A 16,991-nucleotide genomic window follows, 5' to 3' on the forward strand; every position below is an offset into this window, starting at 1 on the left:
TCCCAGACCTGGCCTTCTCCAGGATGCTCCTGGAACAGATATCAGGTAGGGACATAGTTGTGGACGAGTGGTGTTGCCACTTTTCTCAGGGCCTTTGCATCCTGGCTGCCCTCCACACCAGCCACTAATGATTTCCCCTGGCCTATTTACACAGCCTGGAGGCTCAATCCTCACTGGGCACAGAACTTGGGCAACATAATCATGCCCATGGTTCCCTGAGTCAACTAAAACAGCATCATCCTATTCTCAGTCTCTTCCCCAAAAGCCTCTCTCAGAGCTTCCCTGAAGCAGTCAGACAACGCAGCTCCCCTGGGTGGTAACCCAGAGCCAAGGTCACTGAAGAGTCACTGCCCTAGCCAGGCTAAGCCAAGGGAACTCTGGGGCAGGAAGACTTATCAGCTTACAGGCCAGGCTACATCATCACTGCACCCCATTTCCTTGGGGACAAAGAGCCAAGTCTTTTACTGTCCAATGCTCTGGCTGCCTGCTGTCTTCCCTTCTGGTCTCCCAGGAAAGTTTGTACCACCAGAAAGGATGAACCAGGACAAGTAAAGGTTCCTATAAGGGTCCTCTCCCAGTAATCAGTTTAGGTTTGAGGAGATAGACAAATATTTGGGACTGTGAACTGATGTAGAAGCAATGGTCTGGTCTGACACTCAGGCAGAGATCACTTAGATGGCCAGCCCTGCCAGGGTCAGTAGGTAGGACTCCAAGACCACAGGGCTAGCAAAGTAGAGGGAGGGTATACTCCTGGCAAACCAGTGGGTCCCCAATTCTCCCCGGATAACCATATACTCTGATTTCTTGGAAATCCCTCTCTCCTGTGCCTATCAGCTAAGGTCCTGGCCTGGAGCAGGTTCAGCTCCAGTGTAGGGATCAGCAGTGTCTGTAGTTCTATGCCTTGGGAGTGAGAGCAGAAATCACCCACTCACCCACCAATATTAGTCCTCCGGAGAGTTGTCTTGGGACTGCCTGTGTTTAGCTGCTTCTAGCTCGGGGCTAGAGCACCCTGTGGGATTTGAATGATTGCCTATGTCTAGCTGCTTCTAGCTCAGCGCTAGAGCACCCTGTGATGCCTTCTGTCCTGGAAACAGCCCTCTGACCTGCCAGTCCCGCCCTGGTACCTAACAGCCACTCTGTGGTGATCTGGAAGAGGTGAGGGAGGTTGCTAACTGAACATACTGGTGTCTGTGACCATAGGCCCTTTCTTACACAAGGATATCAGATAGATTGGGGAAGGCTCAAGCCCCATAGCCAGCCCGTATCTGCTAATCTTCAGGCATTAGCAAGAGAAATGTATTTTGAGGTTGCAGAAACCTACACTCAAGGCACATGGGTGGTTCACATCCTGCTGGCCTTAGGCTCCCTGACTCAGTGGTTGGGAGGTGCTTTCTGAGTGTCTCACGACAGCGTGGAGTGAGCCTATGTAAACTGAGCTCGAGTGGATCCTCTCCCTCATTCTCTGGAGCTGCCATACCCAAGTCAGCTTGCATGGTGGCTCTATGTCAGAAACTGAAGGACCAGAAAAGCCCATGCCTGTGGCTACCACAGATAATCAGTTTCTTTCCCTCTTAATAAGGAAACATTTTCCACTGCCCTTTTACGCCTGGTTTACTGGCCCGTGGTCTCTGCTTTCAGCTGAAATGCTGCATGTTCCTCTCCTGCCCCAGAATGCAGCCAGAGCCTGGTCTGGATCTACAAGGTCCTTTATTATGGAAGTTTCTGAGGACCCAGGTGTCCTTTGTGTTGCCCAGTTCTTCTGCCAGTTCTAACTTTCCTTCCCTGTCCCCTAAGCCTCTAACCCAGGGTAAAGGGGGCACCATGAATGCTAGGGCCTCATGACTGTGGATTTTGCCTTTCTAGCCTGATTTTTATGGCAGTCGCGATCCACAAGCATCCCTGTAATTGTCTGGTCACAGTCCAGGGTTCTGGCAGACTCTTCATGAAGCTGTTTCTATACGTGCTCTTGAACAGGGACAGCTGTGGGCTGGGCTCTGGGGAATGTCTGTCCCAAGAAAGCTAGGCATGGCAGGACTGGGAAGAAAACGTTGGATTTCTGCTGTGACTCAGAGTAATTTCCAGGCCTACAGCATGCTCAGGGACCCTGGGCACAGAAGCCTGTGACTGGCTATGCTTATGGAACAGCTGCACCTCCATGCCCCATGTGTTTGCTCCTGCTGCTAGGGCACCTGCCTGTGCTCACACATGTGTCATCTCATGTATGACGAGGCCTGGGAAGTGGCCATAACTTCATAGCTATAGAAAGAGAAGAGGCGAATTCCTCAGAGTCACTTGGCTGAGAATCTACAGGGCTAAACTACCACCCAGACTCTGCCACGCCATCCTACTCCACCTCCACACCACAGACTAACCTGGCCATATCTGGGTATCACCTGCTGTTATTTACTCAATGCTTTTCTTTAAATGGACTTCTCTTTTTACTTAAATGACTGTTCTTAAAAAAAATAAAGCTTCACATCCTGATTTTAAATGGCAAGCCAGTCACTCACCACAGACGGAAGTAATCTGAAATATACAACAGTGGAAAGCAACTGCTTTTGCTGCTAGCCAGGGACCGGTGCCTGCACAAGGGCCAGGTGAGGCCACTTGCTGTTTCTTAAACAACAGGGATTATCACCTGCTGGAGGATGTGAGGCCCACACTGGCACCAAACTGGGATTTTCTCCTTGAAGGAAAGGATTGCATGAGCAATAAAAAGGATTATGCTCCTCACAGGAAGGGTTAGCACTGCTCAAAGCTGTGACCTCATATGGTCTGGTGGCTGCCCAGCCCCCCGCTCTGAGGAGCTGGGCTGTGTTCCTGCTGCCTCCTGTAGACACAGATGGGCTGCATAGGAAGCCTGGGCACAACGACCCTCTCTGCTAGGACACCCTGGCAATGGGGCTCTTCCACTATGATGTGAACACTGTATTCCTTGTCCTCAGACCCAAGGCCACCTCTTGTCTCAGAGAAGTGGGTCATCCCCTTCCTGGCTCAGTTCCACTTGCCTGTTTAGCAGGGTGCTCTCAACTGCTTCACCCAGAACTTTTAAGTAATCTTGCATGTGTGCCCAGGCCTGAGGCCCTCTACCATTAGATGTGTGAGGGCAAGTGATCAATTAGCCCACCATGATCAATACTAGGCCCTTTCAAAACTGCACCCCAAAGTGGACGGCCTTGCTCAGGGACAGGGGAATGCAAGCTGGTGCATCGATGAGATCATACTCTGGTTGGGAGGACCACGAGCAAATAAGGCAGCCGGGTCATTCCTCATGAAGACCAGTGTTGTGGAAATGAGGACAGAGTGAAGGATGCAGAATGGTACCAGTGAGGAAAAGCTGAGGAAACGAAGGGCCCAGGTAACTGTCAGAGCTGACACCGCAGTTAGGGCAGATGGGAACTCTGTGTGTTTCCAATAGCTCATAGCAGCCTGGGGGGATGCCCCAGGAAACCATGTCTGTTCCTCTCTGAGGGGGATATAAGCCTACAAGCTGTCCCCTGAAAGCTCAGGGGCTCTGAAGGAGGCTTCTGTCTGGAGCAAGTGACTCACATGGATGGGCTGAATATCTTTGGGCAGGGATGTGCAGGGAACCCAGGATATAACAGGAGTCACCTGGAGCAGCAATTTTCCCTGACTGCAAAGAAGTACTTCCATGTTATAGCTCCTCTAGGTTACAGTGTGATACCATTTGGACATACACCGGGAAAATTGAACACTGAACAACAGCGTGTGCTGGAGAGAGTGAGTCAGGCTGGCACCTGTGTTTATGCTTGGCTGGGAGGTGGAGACATGCATTCTGTCTTTCCAGCTCAGCTATCTGAAATGACCTTACTGAATGGTTGGGCTGTCTAGCTTCCCACTGGGTCTCAGGGTGAAGGGCAGGGCTGCCTGGCTGTCAAGGCGCTATCCCAGCATGGAGCAGTACCAGTGAGGAGCAGGTGCTTAGTGAGAGTCGATACAAACACTGTATTTTGGCCCCCTCTGAACCCCTTTGCTTTCCCAGTACGACTGTTGTCAGGAAGGGTCTGATAGCTGTAGGCCTTTGATACAACACACATTTTGAGACTGAGAAGCCACACCTTCCTAGATAAAACTCTTGCTTGTCTTGACACTAGTGACACTGGACAAGAGAAGGACAGGTCACCCTCCCCAGGAACTGTCCTTTGGAGAAAGATGGGCTTCACAACCCCACTCCTTCCTTCCTATTAACCATGCAAGGGTCCCACCTCCCTGGGTGTACCCCCCAATGCCCTGCCCTATCCTATCGGCATGAGAACATCCTTCTTTGAAAAATGGAAGAGGAACTTCCTCTCCTAAGGACCCTGAGCCCAGTGGACTTGGCACTCAGTCCCCTACAACCTTGAACCAAGTATAGTGTGTGGCTGATGGGGCAGCAGGACTGTATCCACATCTAAGGAAGGAAGAAGGAATGCCAGCTGACTGGTCCTTCCCTCTGGAGGTTGGCAGCTCCTGCCGAGGTACACTCCTTGACTGCAGTGTGTGTGCTGTTGTTCTGGAATCCCCACCACGATTAGTCTAGGCTCTTATTCTGCCCTCCCTCCCCTGGCTGCCAATTCTACTTCCGTCAAAGCAGGTGTTGTGAAAGATTTGCAGAGCAGATGGATGGACAGATGAAACGAACACCAAAAAATGTTTGTATAGAGCTCAGAAGCATCTACAGCACTTCCTTTTGAAAGTGTCACCTAACCTGACCTTTTTAGGAGCCTGCCACTTAGGCCTCTCTTGGCCCATGGGTAGTTCCTGGAGGCATCGCACCCCCGTGACTCTAGGACTCAGCTCTGTTGGAATCCCAGGGCCTCCTTTATCTGATCTCTCCACTGGTCCTCTTGCTTCTGCTCTCTACAAATATACCCGAGTGGGTATCTCACCTGCCCCTCTCAGAGCTGCAGTCCAGTCTCTTAAGGACTCCAACCTCTGTAGCTTCCAATTCCTTTTCCCATGCAGGACAAGATTCCTTTCCTTGAAGTTTCTGTTTGCCCCTCCAATTCCACACCCAGCTCTCCCTGGAGGAGCTTCTTTGCCTGCCTGCTCCCATCCCAGCCAGCTCCAGTCCCTGGGAAAACACTATCTTGACCACTTTACACTTCACTGAAATAAATGGCAGCCTTGGGGAGCAGGGAGTAGGGGAATCATAGAGGACAGCACACACACACAGCATTCCTAGGCTGAGGGCTCTCTGGCCCTTTGATCCACATCCTCTCCTCCTACAAAGCTGACCCCTAGACTCTCCTTCTGAGGTAGTCTGGGGGCTGTAAGGATTCTTTGCCTCCATAGCTCTGGGGGAAGGGGCTTCCAAACTGGCCTGTCCTTAGAGCCCTGCTATGTCACTGGGCAATCTCCTCTTCCTCCCTGATTCTGAGGCCTTGTCTTGGTTCCCAGACCACAGTTTACAACCTTTCCATGTAGAATGACCCACTCTGGGTAAACAACAACACAAAACAAACAATAAACGCCAACCTACAGATCCCAGTATCATCATAGAGACACATTTCTAACATTCATTAGTGACCAAAAGCTGCTATCAAGGTTGGGTCACTGGCTAGTCTACTGAAGAGTGAGTTATACCAGAGACTCCTCAGAAACAGTACACAAGTATGTTAAATATTTTATGTTCACTTAAAACTGACACATGCAAACTCACATGCCAGGGTTTGGAGAGAGCCAAGACCTTTCCCGCATAGGTTCACCTTCTGGAGTAGCCACACTGTCTTTCAACCACAGAGTACCTTGTGCAACATCCAGTTCACTTTCTCCAACACCAGTGAGATACAAGTAACTAGAATCCAAACCCTGTCAATGTCTCTCTGTCTTGTCCACATCAAGATGAAGCACAGTCCTCCAAAACACCTATTTTGATTTTCGTGGAAGCCCCCTTTATGTTCAACTTCCATCAGTTTATGTAATACTCAATGACATGACTAAACAACTGGCATAAAGAGGGTTGGGACAAACAGAGCTGACTTCAAAGGGGTATGTTTGGGGGTACCCAAGAGCTGCCACTGTCCTGGGTGCTCAGCCTGCTAGGATGCTTTACAGTAAGAAAGGAGGGCACCCATTTACCCAGCAAATGTTGGTGACCGAGAGAAACGAATTTCTGGTCACCAAGCTTTATGTATACTTGCAAATGACTTGCATTTCATTTATCACGAAAGTCTCTGCAAACATTTGAAAAATGACAGCATGTGGGCATGCAACGCAAATTACTGATTTGGGCTTGGGGACATATGACTTTGCATGTGGATTCTTTGTAGTCACTCCATAGTCACTAGGGCCCAGGCTACTGGACTAGCATTTTCACACTGCCCCCACAATCTTGGCATATGAGTACCTAACAGGCCTGGTACCCAGAAACTGGCAGTCTTTTAGTAAAAGTACTCCCCTCTTTTGCCTCCTCCAAGCTCCCCCCACCTTTTTTTTCCCCTTGATACTAGGGACTGAACCAAGGGTTTTCACACTAAGGTACATTCCCAGACACTCCACACCCCAAGACAAGTACTTGCTAAATTATCCAACCTAGGTTGAAACGCCTGCCTCAGCCTTCTAAAAGTCTGAGAGTACAGGTGTGTACTATCTGACTGCTCCCAGCTTATTCTAAAACTGATGTCCTGGGCTGAGGATTTAACTCAGTGGCAAAAGCGCCTACCTGGCAAGTGCGAGGTCGTGAGTTCGATCCTGGTACCAAAACAAAAAACAAAAAACAAAAACCCCCGCCTGAAACCAATGTCCAACTGGATTATAGGACAGAGCAGGTTAATATACACAGTGTGACTCCTGACCCCATTCTGTTCTCAGACAGACCAACCCAACCAATGGCTCTGCTGTAGCTGGGCAGGTCATAGCCTATCAGTGTCCCTCAGGAAGACGACATGGAATAACCAGGGAGGCTGTGCTGTCCTGGCTCTGGATGTTCTCAGCCACATGCTGTCTTCTGGCCTGTGGCCACCAACGCTGACCAGACGAGAGGTGATAGCACCACCTCAGGAGCACTGACTCAGTAGGAAACTGAGCCAGATCCTTTTCTAGGTGAGGAGTAAATAAATATAGACAAAAATGGAGAGGTTCTACCTACAAAGAGAAAGGGGGAAATGACAACTCAGAGGCAGGGCCTTTAATGAGCACTATATCAGAGGGGGCGCTATATGCCAAAAGAAGCTGTGCCCCCGACTCCTGGCTCATGGGTTTCCCTAGGGAAGAGTAACTGCTTTCTATCAGGTCCCTCAGTCCTACAATCCCGTCTCTCCCTGTGGATACTCCCCAGGCTGAACTCTAGAAAGGACTCCATGAGGCCAGAGTGGCTTCTTCCCGGGAGCTCCCCATGCTTCTCTACAGCCCCATTTCTCTGTCTCCTACCTGGAAGGTGAACAGTACTCCCATCTGTCTGTTACTTGCCCCCCAACTCTTGCTCTCTCTGCCCCATGGCTCGCTTCCTGTGCCTCCTAAACTCACTGCTACATGGTCAGGCACAGCTCACAAGGGCCACTGGTCTGGAAATCAAAGGCTCTCAAATTCCTGCTCATCCTCCTCCCCCGTCTGAGGAAGTGCCCAAGAGTGTGGATTTTGTCACTGTGGGTCCTCCAGAGGCCAGTGGTCTGGGATCCCTGCACTAGGATGCCGCTTTAGGTGACTCTGGCTAGCACCAGTCCTTCTGCCTGTAACATGCCACCTCCAGAAGTGTCCAAGCCTGCAGCTGCTCCTGATCCCTCCTCCTCGAGGAGCAGAGGTTGAGTGGGGTATTCTTTTGTCTATGCTTGGTGTTCAGGGGAAACCCACAGGAAGTGAGGGGTGCAGGACTGGGAAAAGAGTTGGGCACAATGAGGGTCCAGCTGTGGCAGAGTACTGGCCTGACCCCAAGAGGAGCTTGGGAGGGACAAGGACCTCACAGCTGTTCCATCTTGAGGGATGGGCAGAAAAGGGAGTTCCAAGGGTCAGGACAGATAATCCACCAAAGGGTGCAGCCATGAACTATTGTCCTGCAGCTGGTGATAGTGTATCCCTAGGAAGAGGTCCTAAGCCTTTCTAATACTGTATGGGTTCCCAGGTCAGGGTTGGGCCCTGCTGACCTCAAGGGAGCCTTCAGTTGACCTTCTGGCTCTGAATACAGCCCTTGCCATTGAGCTTGCTCTGCTTAGCTCCTCTTCTAGACTATCTCAGTGACCTTCCTGGTCTCCTTACTGTCCCCAGTTCCCTGTAGTTGGTGCTCCACCTGTAGCCAGACGACTACTTATAAAACAAGGTGGAGTGTGTTTCTCTTGTGCTTGAAGCCTCTGTCTTTTACTATCTCAGTTCAGATCCAGGGTCACAGTCCTTCAAGAGCCCCAAAGCTCTGCAACCAGCCAAGCTCTCCAACAGCCTCTCCCCACACTCCCTCTTTCCCTGACTCCTGATACACTGGCCCCTCACTGATCTCCTTGCTAACTGTCCAGTACATATGGTTCCTTTTCAACTCAGGGCCTTTGCACTGGCTATTCCTTTTCTCTGTCCACAGCCAAATGGCTCATTCTACTCCTCCATAGCTGCAATGTCCCTTTCTTGGAAGGGCTCCCTGTCCAACCCTATGTACAAATAAAAATCACAACCCTAACCCAAACACCAACACCACAGCAGCAGCATCTAATCACCTTACCCATGGTGCTGTCCCTTTCTAATACACTGCTGCGTAACTCACTTAAGGTGGGTGCTATTCCCCCATGTCGTACTCACAGCGATGTGAGCACCACAGCGGAGGGGTTGCTCTTCTTTGCTCCCTGACGTCACACATGCCCACAAGAACTTAGCACCAAGTAAGTGCTGATAAATCACCCAGTCCCTTGTAGTGACTGAGTGAGGGACGGGTAACTTGGTGCAGGGAGGGAACACTGGGGGACGTCAGGGAAATCTGAAAAAGCTCTTGCTGGCTTTCCTTTGGACAGTGGGCATGTGGCTAGCTGACTCTGATGCTCCCTTGATGCAGAGCTCTCAAACTCAGTGGTCAGGACGTCTCCTTATTCTGTAAATCCTTTGGGGTTGGGTTTCTGTTGCTGCCGTGGACAGTGTGCTCCTACACCATACATACACATTCCTTACAAGCCCTAACCCTTCCAACCCAGCCCTAACCTCCTCCTTGTGCCAGCAGTAGGGACATTTCCCCCAAAACCTGGCCTGTCCAGAGTTTGAAGCTAGAGCCCCTCCTTTAGTTCTATCATACATCTAAAAGGTGGGGGGAGTGCAGCCACAGAATCCCAGAAGCTAGGGCAGGGATGCGACTGTTGGTGTGATCAAGAGGCTGCCTGGAGGAGATGGAAGGTAGGTGGAGTCTGGAGAGCCTGGAGCAGGCCCATTAGTGCTTCTGCTCCTCTCAGCTATAGGGCAGGGCAGGGCTGGGAACGTGCGTGCAGGAGTGGTGTTATCACAGAGGAAATCGATGCTTGGCACTAGCCCAGTGTTTAAGGGAAATGAATAGATTTTGGCTGAGGACAAAGAGAGTTTGATTAATCAGAAATTGGATAATGGAAGCAACACTCTAATTATTTTTCTTCCCGGCATTTTATCAAGAAATATGTTTGCACAGCATATCAGAGGTAATGGAGTGGGTGAGGGGGGCAACCACGCTGGAGGAAAGTTTGGCTTGGGAAATGGCCACTGCATCTCCACTTACTAGCAAGGGACGAATGGCAGGCCAGTCAGCCAGGGTCCTGGTAGCCAGTCCACAGGGACACAAAACAGCAAGAAGCGGCTGGTCCGAGGCTACAAACAGCTAGGGCAGCTAAGGTCAGACAGAAAATGCCATGCAGTGTAGGGGCAAGGGCAAGAGAGAGGCACTTGACCAGACCCTCAGGTAGAAACTGCTGCTTCTCTCGCTCAGCTCCTCCTCTCCAACCTGCTCTGCTCACCCACACCCAGTACAGGTGGCAGGACAGGGAACACAACTGACTCATGTCTCTTCCATGAGGGTCTGGGGCCTGCTGGAGCCACAGCAAGGGATGCAGGTGTTCAGTTCTCCAACCTTAATGAAGGCCCCCTCTCAGTAGGTTAGAGGTGTTCTCATCTTTACTCCTGGTGATGCTGAGTGGACCCCTCCATGATCAGGGTCAGACAGAAGCACAGAAGCCCCTATAAGATATAGAGTCTAGAACTCACATACCTGGCCCTCCATGGTCACTCTGCCCCCTCCTCCCATGCTGTCCACACTGCGGCAACATTCAGAGTATTAAACTACGCAGTTTAGGAGTTTAGTCATCTGGTCATCCTTCCAAGGTCATCTGGTCATGTATAAAGGCAGGGTTCTCGGGGTTACATAGCAGAAGAGAGCTCAGCATGAGATTTATAATATCCAAAAGCCTCCTGGCCTTGCTATGCAGATGAGTCTCTGCCTCACTCATTTACTTGCTTATTCATTCATTCAGTTTACAGAGAGAGGCTGCCAGGGGCCAGGCAGGGGGCTGGACTCGCAGGCCATGGCAGGGACGCAGGCAATAGCTGAGATTGGAAGAGATTTTCAATAAACTGTGACACGAGCTGCTCTTGGGACTCCTGGTGCCAGCTGGAGAGATGCTGGCGAGGGAGGCAAGTCCTTACCTCATAGAGGTGAGGGTCTGTGTTTCCAAGGGAGGAAGAAAATGGAGATGAACTGGAGCTGCTAGCCAAGGGGGAGAGCACAATAGTGTGCCTGGCTAGTCACTGGCCTGAATGTCACCCTCCTACCTCTCAGACCTGTTGCAGACATCACTAATCAACTAGAGGGGTCTGCTTCTCCTCTAAGCTACAACATAGCCTTGGGATCCTCATCAGCACAGTGCTGTTTGGGTAGACACTCCAAATTTGGAATAAGAAATGAAAACTACCTGCTTACACCTTGGATTCAGCCTAGAGCCTCAAGTCTGAAGGTGAGGAGGGTTGGGTGGTGTGCTTAGTGGTAAAGTACTTGCCTACCATGCGTGAGGCCCTGTGTTCAATCCTCAGCATTGCTAAATAGGTTTTAAAAATAAAAATGTGAGGAAACCAAGGCTCAGGGAGTGAGAAGGCTTCTACAGGGTGGGCAGATGCAGGACTCTGACCCAGGCCTCAGGTCCTCCCTTGTATTGAGCTGACCCAACTGACAGGCCACTTCCTGATTCTGGAGCACAGGAGCTATCTGGAAAGGCCACTCAGCTGCTATTGTATTTTTTTTTTTTTTTAACTTCCATCGAGATCTTGTCTCATTCTCTTAAAGATAGAGTCCTGTAAACACACCACTGCCTGTGAATTCCCACTGCTTCTGACCAAGGCCCCTCTGAGGTATGCCACCTTGCTAAGAGATGATGTGTCAGTCTGAGGCTCATTTAGTGTGGGAAGCCAGGTAGTCCACCTACCTCTGACTCGGGAGTGAACCAGTTGGGCTTGATGATGCCTACCTGTGGAATAGTTTGTGTTGGAAGTTTTAAGGCACAAAGACACCTTCCAGGAGCTCAGGGTTGAGGCGGTGCATAGGTTTCTGATGTGAGAGCGTATGCCAGCTCTCCGTAAGAAAAGGGCTCAATGGGATGACATGAGGTGCTTACTAATACTTCCACAGTGACGTCCTAGGTGCCTGCTAGGCAGGGTGGCTCTGGGCGTCGGGTTCTCAGAGATGAACACAGAAAGTCTCTGCCTCACAGAGCTTCCATCCAAGCCCAAGCCCAAGCCCAAGAGAGAGACAACAAGGGTGGTAAATAAAATAGAAAGTTGAACTGTGGTGAGTGCCAAGGGGAGTGAGAGCAGCAGGCAGGGCACAGGAGCTGTGTGGGTGGAGACACACGCTGTTCTAGAGAGGGCCCACCCGGCCTCGTGTGAGGATCTGGAGACCCTACTTGTGTGTGGCCGTCTGAGAACTGAGTGAAAAGGAAGAGCAGCTGTGAAGACCAGCCTTCAACACTGACACATGGAGACAAAGGACTAAGCGACAGCAGGAGAGCAATTTTAGGTAGAAAGCAAGAAAGTGCAAAGACGGCCTTTAAAGAGCCAGCCTCCCATCTTACCCACTATGGGCCCAACCTGGCAGTGAGCCCTCCGTCCCTAGCAGTCAACAAAGATGGGGACCTGCAGCCCACGTGCTTCAACCCTGATTTTATTTTTTTGGTACCGGGAGTTGAACTTGCCAGACAAGTGCTGTGCCGCTGAGCTATATCTCTGGCCCCACTCCTTATTTTAAAGAAAAGGAAACTGAGGTCCAAAGAAGAAAACCCATCAGTTCCAGGGCATGTGGCCTCAAAGGTTGAGTCCAGACCCCACGCTGCTTCTTCCAGGGTTGGTGGAGCAGGAAAAGGAAGGGCTCGATGGAAAAGGCCCAGGGCTTGCTGCAGCCCACTAGCCTGTCCAGAGCATGGGCCAGAGTCTGAAGACTGGCAACAGCCATACTGCTAGCTCCTGCTTAACAGGTCTAGCCAGGCCTTTTCTACCATCTTTCCTGTGACCAAATGGGGGATGCAAGCCAAGCTGCACAGGAGGAAGCAGGGCTATCCCAGGCCACGGATAACCCTCAAGCTCCTAAATTTCTTCTCTAGGCCCTTGTAAGTCACATGTGTGGCTGTCGGCACCCACTGAGGCACTGGGGAAAGTCAGCCCACCTCTCTAGTTCTCAATATCCTCAGGTGTAAAACTGCGGTACCCATAAAAAGAAAAAAGACAAAAAAAAAAGCGAGTAAAAAACAGGCCCCTTCTCCACAGGACAGGCTGGAACTTAGGTCCCTGGAAGACATCTGGCTGCAAAATCCAGGGCAGATCTCGTGTGTCGTCCTTACAAAAGCTTGCATTGGGTCTCTGGGGGAAATGTGCACGTCAGTTTACACTCCACCACTTCTACATCTTGAAGAACCTTAGCCTCCATGACTCAGAGAGGCAGACCTTGGCCTCCATGACTCAGAAAAGGAGGCCCTGCTGAAGGGGTCAGGGCTCAGATCGAGCCCCATCAAGGAACCTGGTCCTGGCAGACTTCTATCCCAGGGGCAGGGAGGGCCACTGTATGCACAGGGGTCTCTTTCTGAAAGGTCTGGTATGACCACTGCCCATCAGCACAGGCACAGCTATGACAGACCTGACAGAGCCCTCGGGGATGGAGCATGTTTCTGGTTCCAGGCTGTTCCAAAGAACACCAGAATTAACACTGTTTGTAAGGCCCCTCCCTGTACCGTGGCTTTTAACAGTCTTGCTTCTTTGCACTTTTTTGATGGATTCTCCAGGGACATCTCTAAAAGAGAGTTATACCTTAATTTAGAAGCAAATAACTCAAACCTCTATGATGTAGCAGGCTTCTGTGGAAAAGAGATGAACCTAAGGAAGCCATTGTATAAGCTGCTGGGCATGCCTGCCCAGCGCCTGCTTACTCTAGAGTTTGAAAAATGCCTCTTGCTGCCTCCTATCTGAGGGGTTGCTGATCACTGGGGGGTCCTCAGACCCCCAGTGACCTCACAGCAAGAAATTTGTCAGTGAATGTGTGCCTTTGGGTCCCTAGGCCAGGAGGCCAGAGGTTCATGGCTGAGTCTGAGCAACGCTAGCAGCCCTGAGGGTCAATACATCCTACTTGCCCACTCAGAGAAAGGCAGAGAAAAAGAAGGGAGCAAAGGCAGCAGGCAAGCCATGAGCCCAACCGTGATACACTATCTCTGCCTATCATGGTCCTAGCACTGTTGTGGTGGTTCCCATGAACGGGGTTACTTTGTGGGTACACATCTACTGCAAAGTCAACAGGGCTCTATGCCAAGCTCTGCTGTCACTATCTTGATATATTTAGTAATTTCTCTCTCTGTCTCTTTCTCTCTGGCACTGGGGATTGAATTTAGGGCTTTTGAACCTAGGGTTTTTGTACTGAGTTACATCCCTAATGCTTTATTTTTTATTTTGAGATACAGTCTTGCTAAGGTGCCTGGGCTGGGCTCAAACTTGCACTCCTCCTGCCTCAGCCTTACAGAATGCTGGGATTATAGGCATGTACCATCACTCACAGCTGCTTAATACTGTAATTTCTTAACAGAGGCCCCATAACTGTTCAGCCTGAATTGCTCATGCTGTCCAATTCCTGTGAACCCCCTACTTGACACAGAGGTCCTATGCTCCTGGGTGCCTTTTTCTCCAACCTCCTGGGGGCCACCATCATACTGTTTGCCAACCTCAATCTTCAGCCTGGACCCTTCTGGTCCAACCCACCCTTAGTCCTCAAATGACTTCGGCTGGTTCCTAGCTTTCGTCACACCTTGATGCCAACAACTCCAGCCTCTAGCCTCACTCTTTTCTCTGCCCACTATGAGCAAAAATATGATTTCAGATAAAATTTCTGACTCCGTGCCTCTCATGAAGGAGTCTTGCCCTTTCAAAAACCTATAGTTATGCTTGTGTTTTCTCCATCAGCAGTCCTAACCTGCTACTCTGGAAAATAAGCCTCTCATCTGACCACTTCTCATCACCTCTACTGCTTATACCTCACTGGGTCACTGCCTGCCTCACCTCGAATGCCGGTCTTAACCCCTACTGCCACCGATCCAGTCCAGTCTATTCTCCCGCAGCAGCAGAAATCCTTTAAAAGCCTAGAAAAGCTCAAGTTGCCCTTCTGTTATAAATCTGCCCAGGTTTTTCCGTCTTGGTGGGTGGCTCGGAGCTGCCCTACCAAGCCTCTGCACAGGGTCCAGCCACCTGGCCTTCCGGTGGCATCTCCAGCTGCATTCACTCAATGCCTTTCACTTGCTGTCTCTCTGCTGAGCATTTTCCCCTGGTCGCCATACAACTTGCCTGTGTTTCTCCATGGCACTGCACCAAGACTCAACCCAGACAGGCATCCCATCCCCCTCTACTTTAGCGTTCTACACTGCACGTACTCATTCACCTGTACTCAGTGACTTGTGTGTTATGTCAGCACAGTGCCTGGCATGTGGCAGGTACTGATAAATATTAGCTAATTGAAGAATGCAGGCCCTATGTAAAGTTCTGCTCTTCAGAGGGCTAGTGTCTCCTTCCATGTGCTCCAGGATCATGACAGCCCCTGTTTGCTCAGTCTTGTGAACAACCCTAGGGGGCCAAATGTATGGGAGGGCTGGTATGAAGACAAGGCAGGACACTCTTGGCTCTGTTTACAGATAAGGACAAGAAGACTGCGGAGAGAGGGCTGGACCAAAGGGTGGTGGGACTAGGGTCTGGTCCCAAGTTTTCTAAAGCCCACATTGGAGTTCTTGTCTCACCACCGGGGATGACAGTAAGGATAGAGTCGGGGTGCTCCAGTCTGACCAAGCTGTGGAAGACCTCTGCTATAGTTCCTGCCTATGACTAACTCAGTGTCTGTTCTGATGCCTCTGTCCACTTCTCTTCAAGTACCTTCTGATCAAGCACAGGGCTCATAGGATACCCCTGTGGCAAGAGTATCCCAGGTTTCCTTTCGGGGGCTTCAGAAGACCAGCAGGCTAATCTGTCTCTCCACAGTTCCTGTGGGCCAGCTGTGGTCAGTGGCAGGGAGCAGGCCTCTTCAGTCACACAGTACCTTGGATTTTCTGAGGCTAATGTCTATTAGCACTGGAATGCCTTGTCCTTGTTTCTATGGGAGGAAGCAGCACGTGCTGTTAACCAGATTCTCACACTGGACAACTAACTGGCTAGGTTACGGCCATGCTACTAAATCCAAGGCCAGCCTACCCTGGCACTTGGCACTGTTTCTGCAGGAAGGTCCTTCATCCCAGCGGTCTCCAGGCAAGGGTCCTAGACAGTCAAGTTTATCCAATTACCTAGATGTTCTTGGACTCATCCTGAAGTTCCCAAGGGCCAGACCAAAGCATTTTTCTTCCTGGGAAACAGAAGGTCTGAGAAACTGGAAATAGGAGGACTCTGTTTCTTGTGTCCCAATCCCAGAGCCTCATGGTAGGCAGCTAGAATGGGCTGGCAGGGAGGGAGAGACTGAAGCAGCTTCATCCTTCTCAGAACTGACCATATACCCCACGAGGGTAGGTAGGTCCTATTCTCACTGCAACACTGTGGGCCTCAGCCAAAGCTGAGAGTGTGCACTCATGTGTGTGTGTGTCTGTGTGTGTGTGTGTGTCTGTGTGTACATGTTTGGCAGGGTGGGCATACTACCAAGATGAGTAAGAAAGAGCTCCTTGAGAGAAAAAGCAAACACATCCCCAGAAGTACATCTAGGGCAGAAGGTGACATCAGCCTTTCAAGGGGGAGGACCTATGTCTTATTTACCTCCTGTCTCAGAAAATCTGCATCTGTTAGAGGAACACACAGGAAGAGTTTTAAATCAAACACCAGCATCTCATCAACCCTAGACAAGAAGGCTCACTACTTCATCCAAGTATGGCCTGCCCTCACACTCCCACTGGCCCCTAGATGGCTACTCCTCTCAAATGCCCACAGCCCAAAGGCACAGGGTCATCAGCTCAACCCTCTCTCCAAAGTAGGCAAGCTGCATCCTTGCTAAGGAGGCTGCATGGGTTAGTAACCTAGGCCCCTGCCCTGCCCAAGGGACAAGGTTACTAGAAGGGCATCCCCAGGCTACAAGAAGCCCTCTCTAGAGGGTCTTCCCCAAGCCCACTACACCTCAAGGAGTCATGGAACTGCTTTTATAGACCAGCACACCACTGTCACCATCAAGACTGCTACAGCTAACAGGCCATGGGGTCACCCACTCCTTAGCCCCCTTAGTCCCATGAACTCCTCACCTGCCTTTCCCACCACACCTGATTCCTTCCTAAGCATGATCTGTGCTCCTATCAGACCCAATTGTCCAAGTGTACCTCTATGCATCCGCCTATTCTCACTACTCTGTCCATAATAACCCATCCCAGCTGTGCCCATGTCCTTCAAGCTCTAGTTCAAATGTCACACTGCCCACAGGCTGGTCTGACCTTAGCTTATGGCACCTCTCTGAGTCCCCTCCCAAGACTCCTGCACTAGCATTGGGGGGTTATCTGAACATGGATGACTTTCCTCTATGGGGAGATGAATCAGTCCTGAGAGGGCAGACCCTGTCCACTCACCCTGTCCACCTCAGCACC

General features: G+C 50.7%; 2 protein-coding genes across 6 annotated transcripts in view; one reads left to right on the top strand and one right to left on the bottom strand.

Moving 5' to 3' along the window:
• Positions 1–16,991, top strand: part of Rsph14 (radial spoke head 14 homolog) — an 84,409-nt gene that overhangs the window by 57,109 nt on the left and 10,309 nt on the right. The gene's annotated exons all lie outside the window — the stretch shown is intronic.
• Positions 1–16,991, bottom strand: part of Gnaz (G protein subunit alpha z) — a 55,108-nt gene that overhangs the window by 36,887 nt on the left and 1,230 nt on the right. The gene's annotated exons all lie outside the window — the stretch shown is intronic.

The sequence above is a fragment of the Cavia porcellus genome, unplaced genomic scaffold (genome assembly GCF_034190915.1).
Source record: "Cavia porcellus strain 051 isolate PalLab524CR breed Dunkin Hartley unplaced genomic scaffold, mCavPor4.1 scaffold_16, whole genome shotgun sequence".
NCBI classification, from domain to species: Eukaryota; Metazoa; Chordata; class Mammalia; order Rodentia; family Caviidae; genus Cavia; species Cavia porcellus.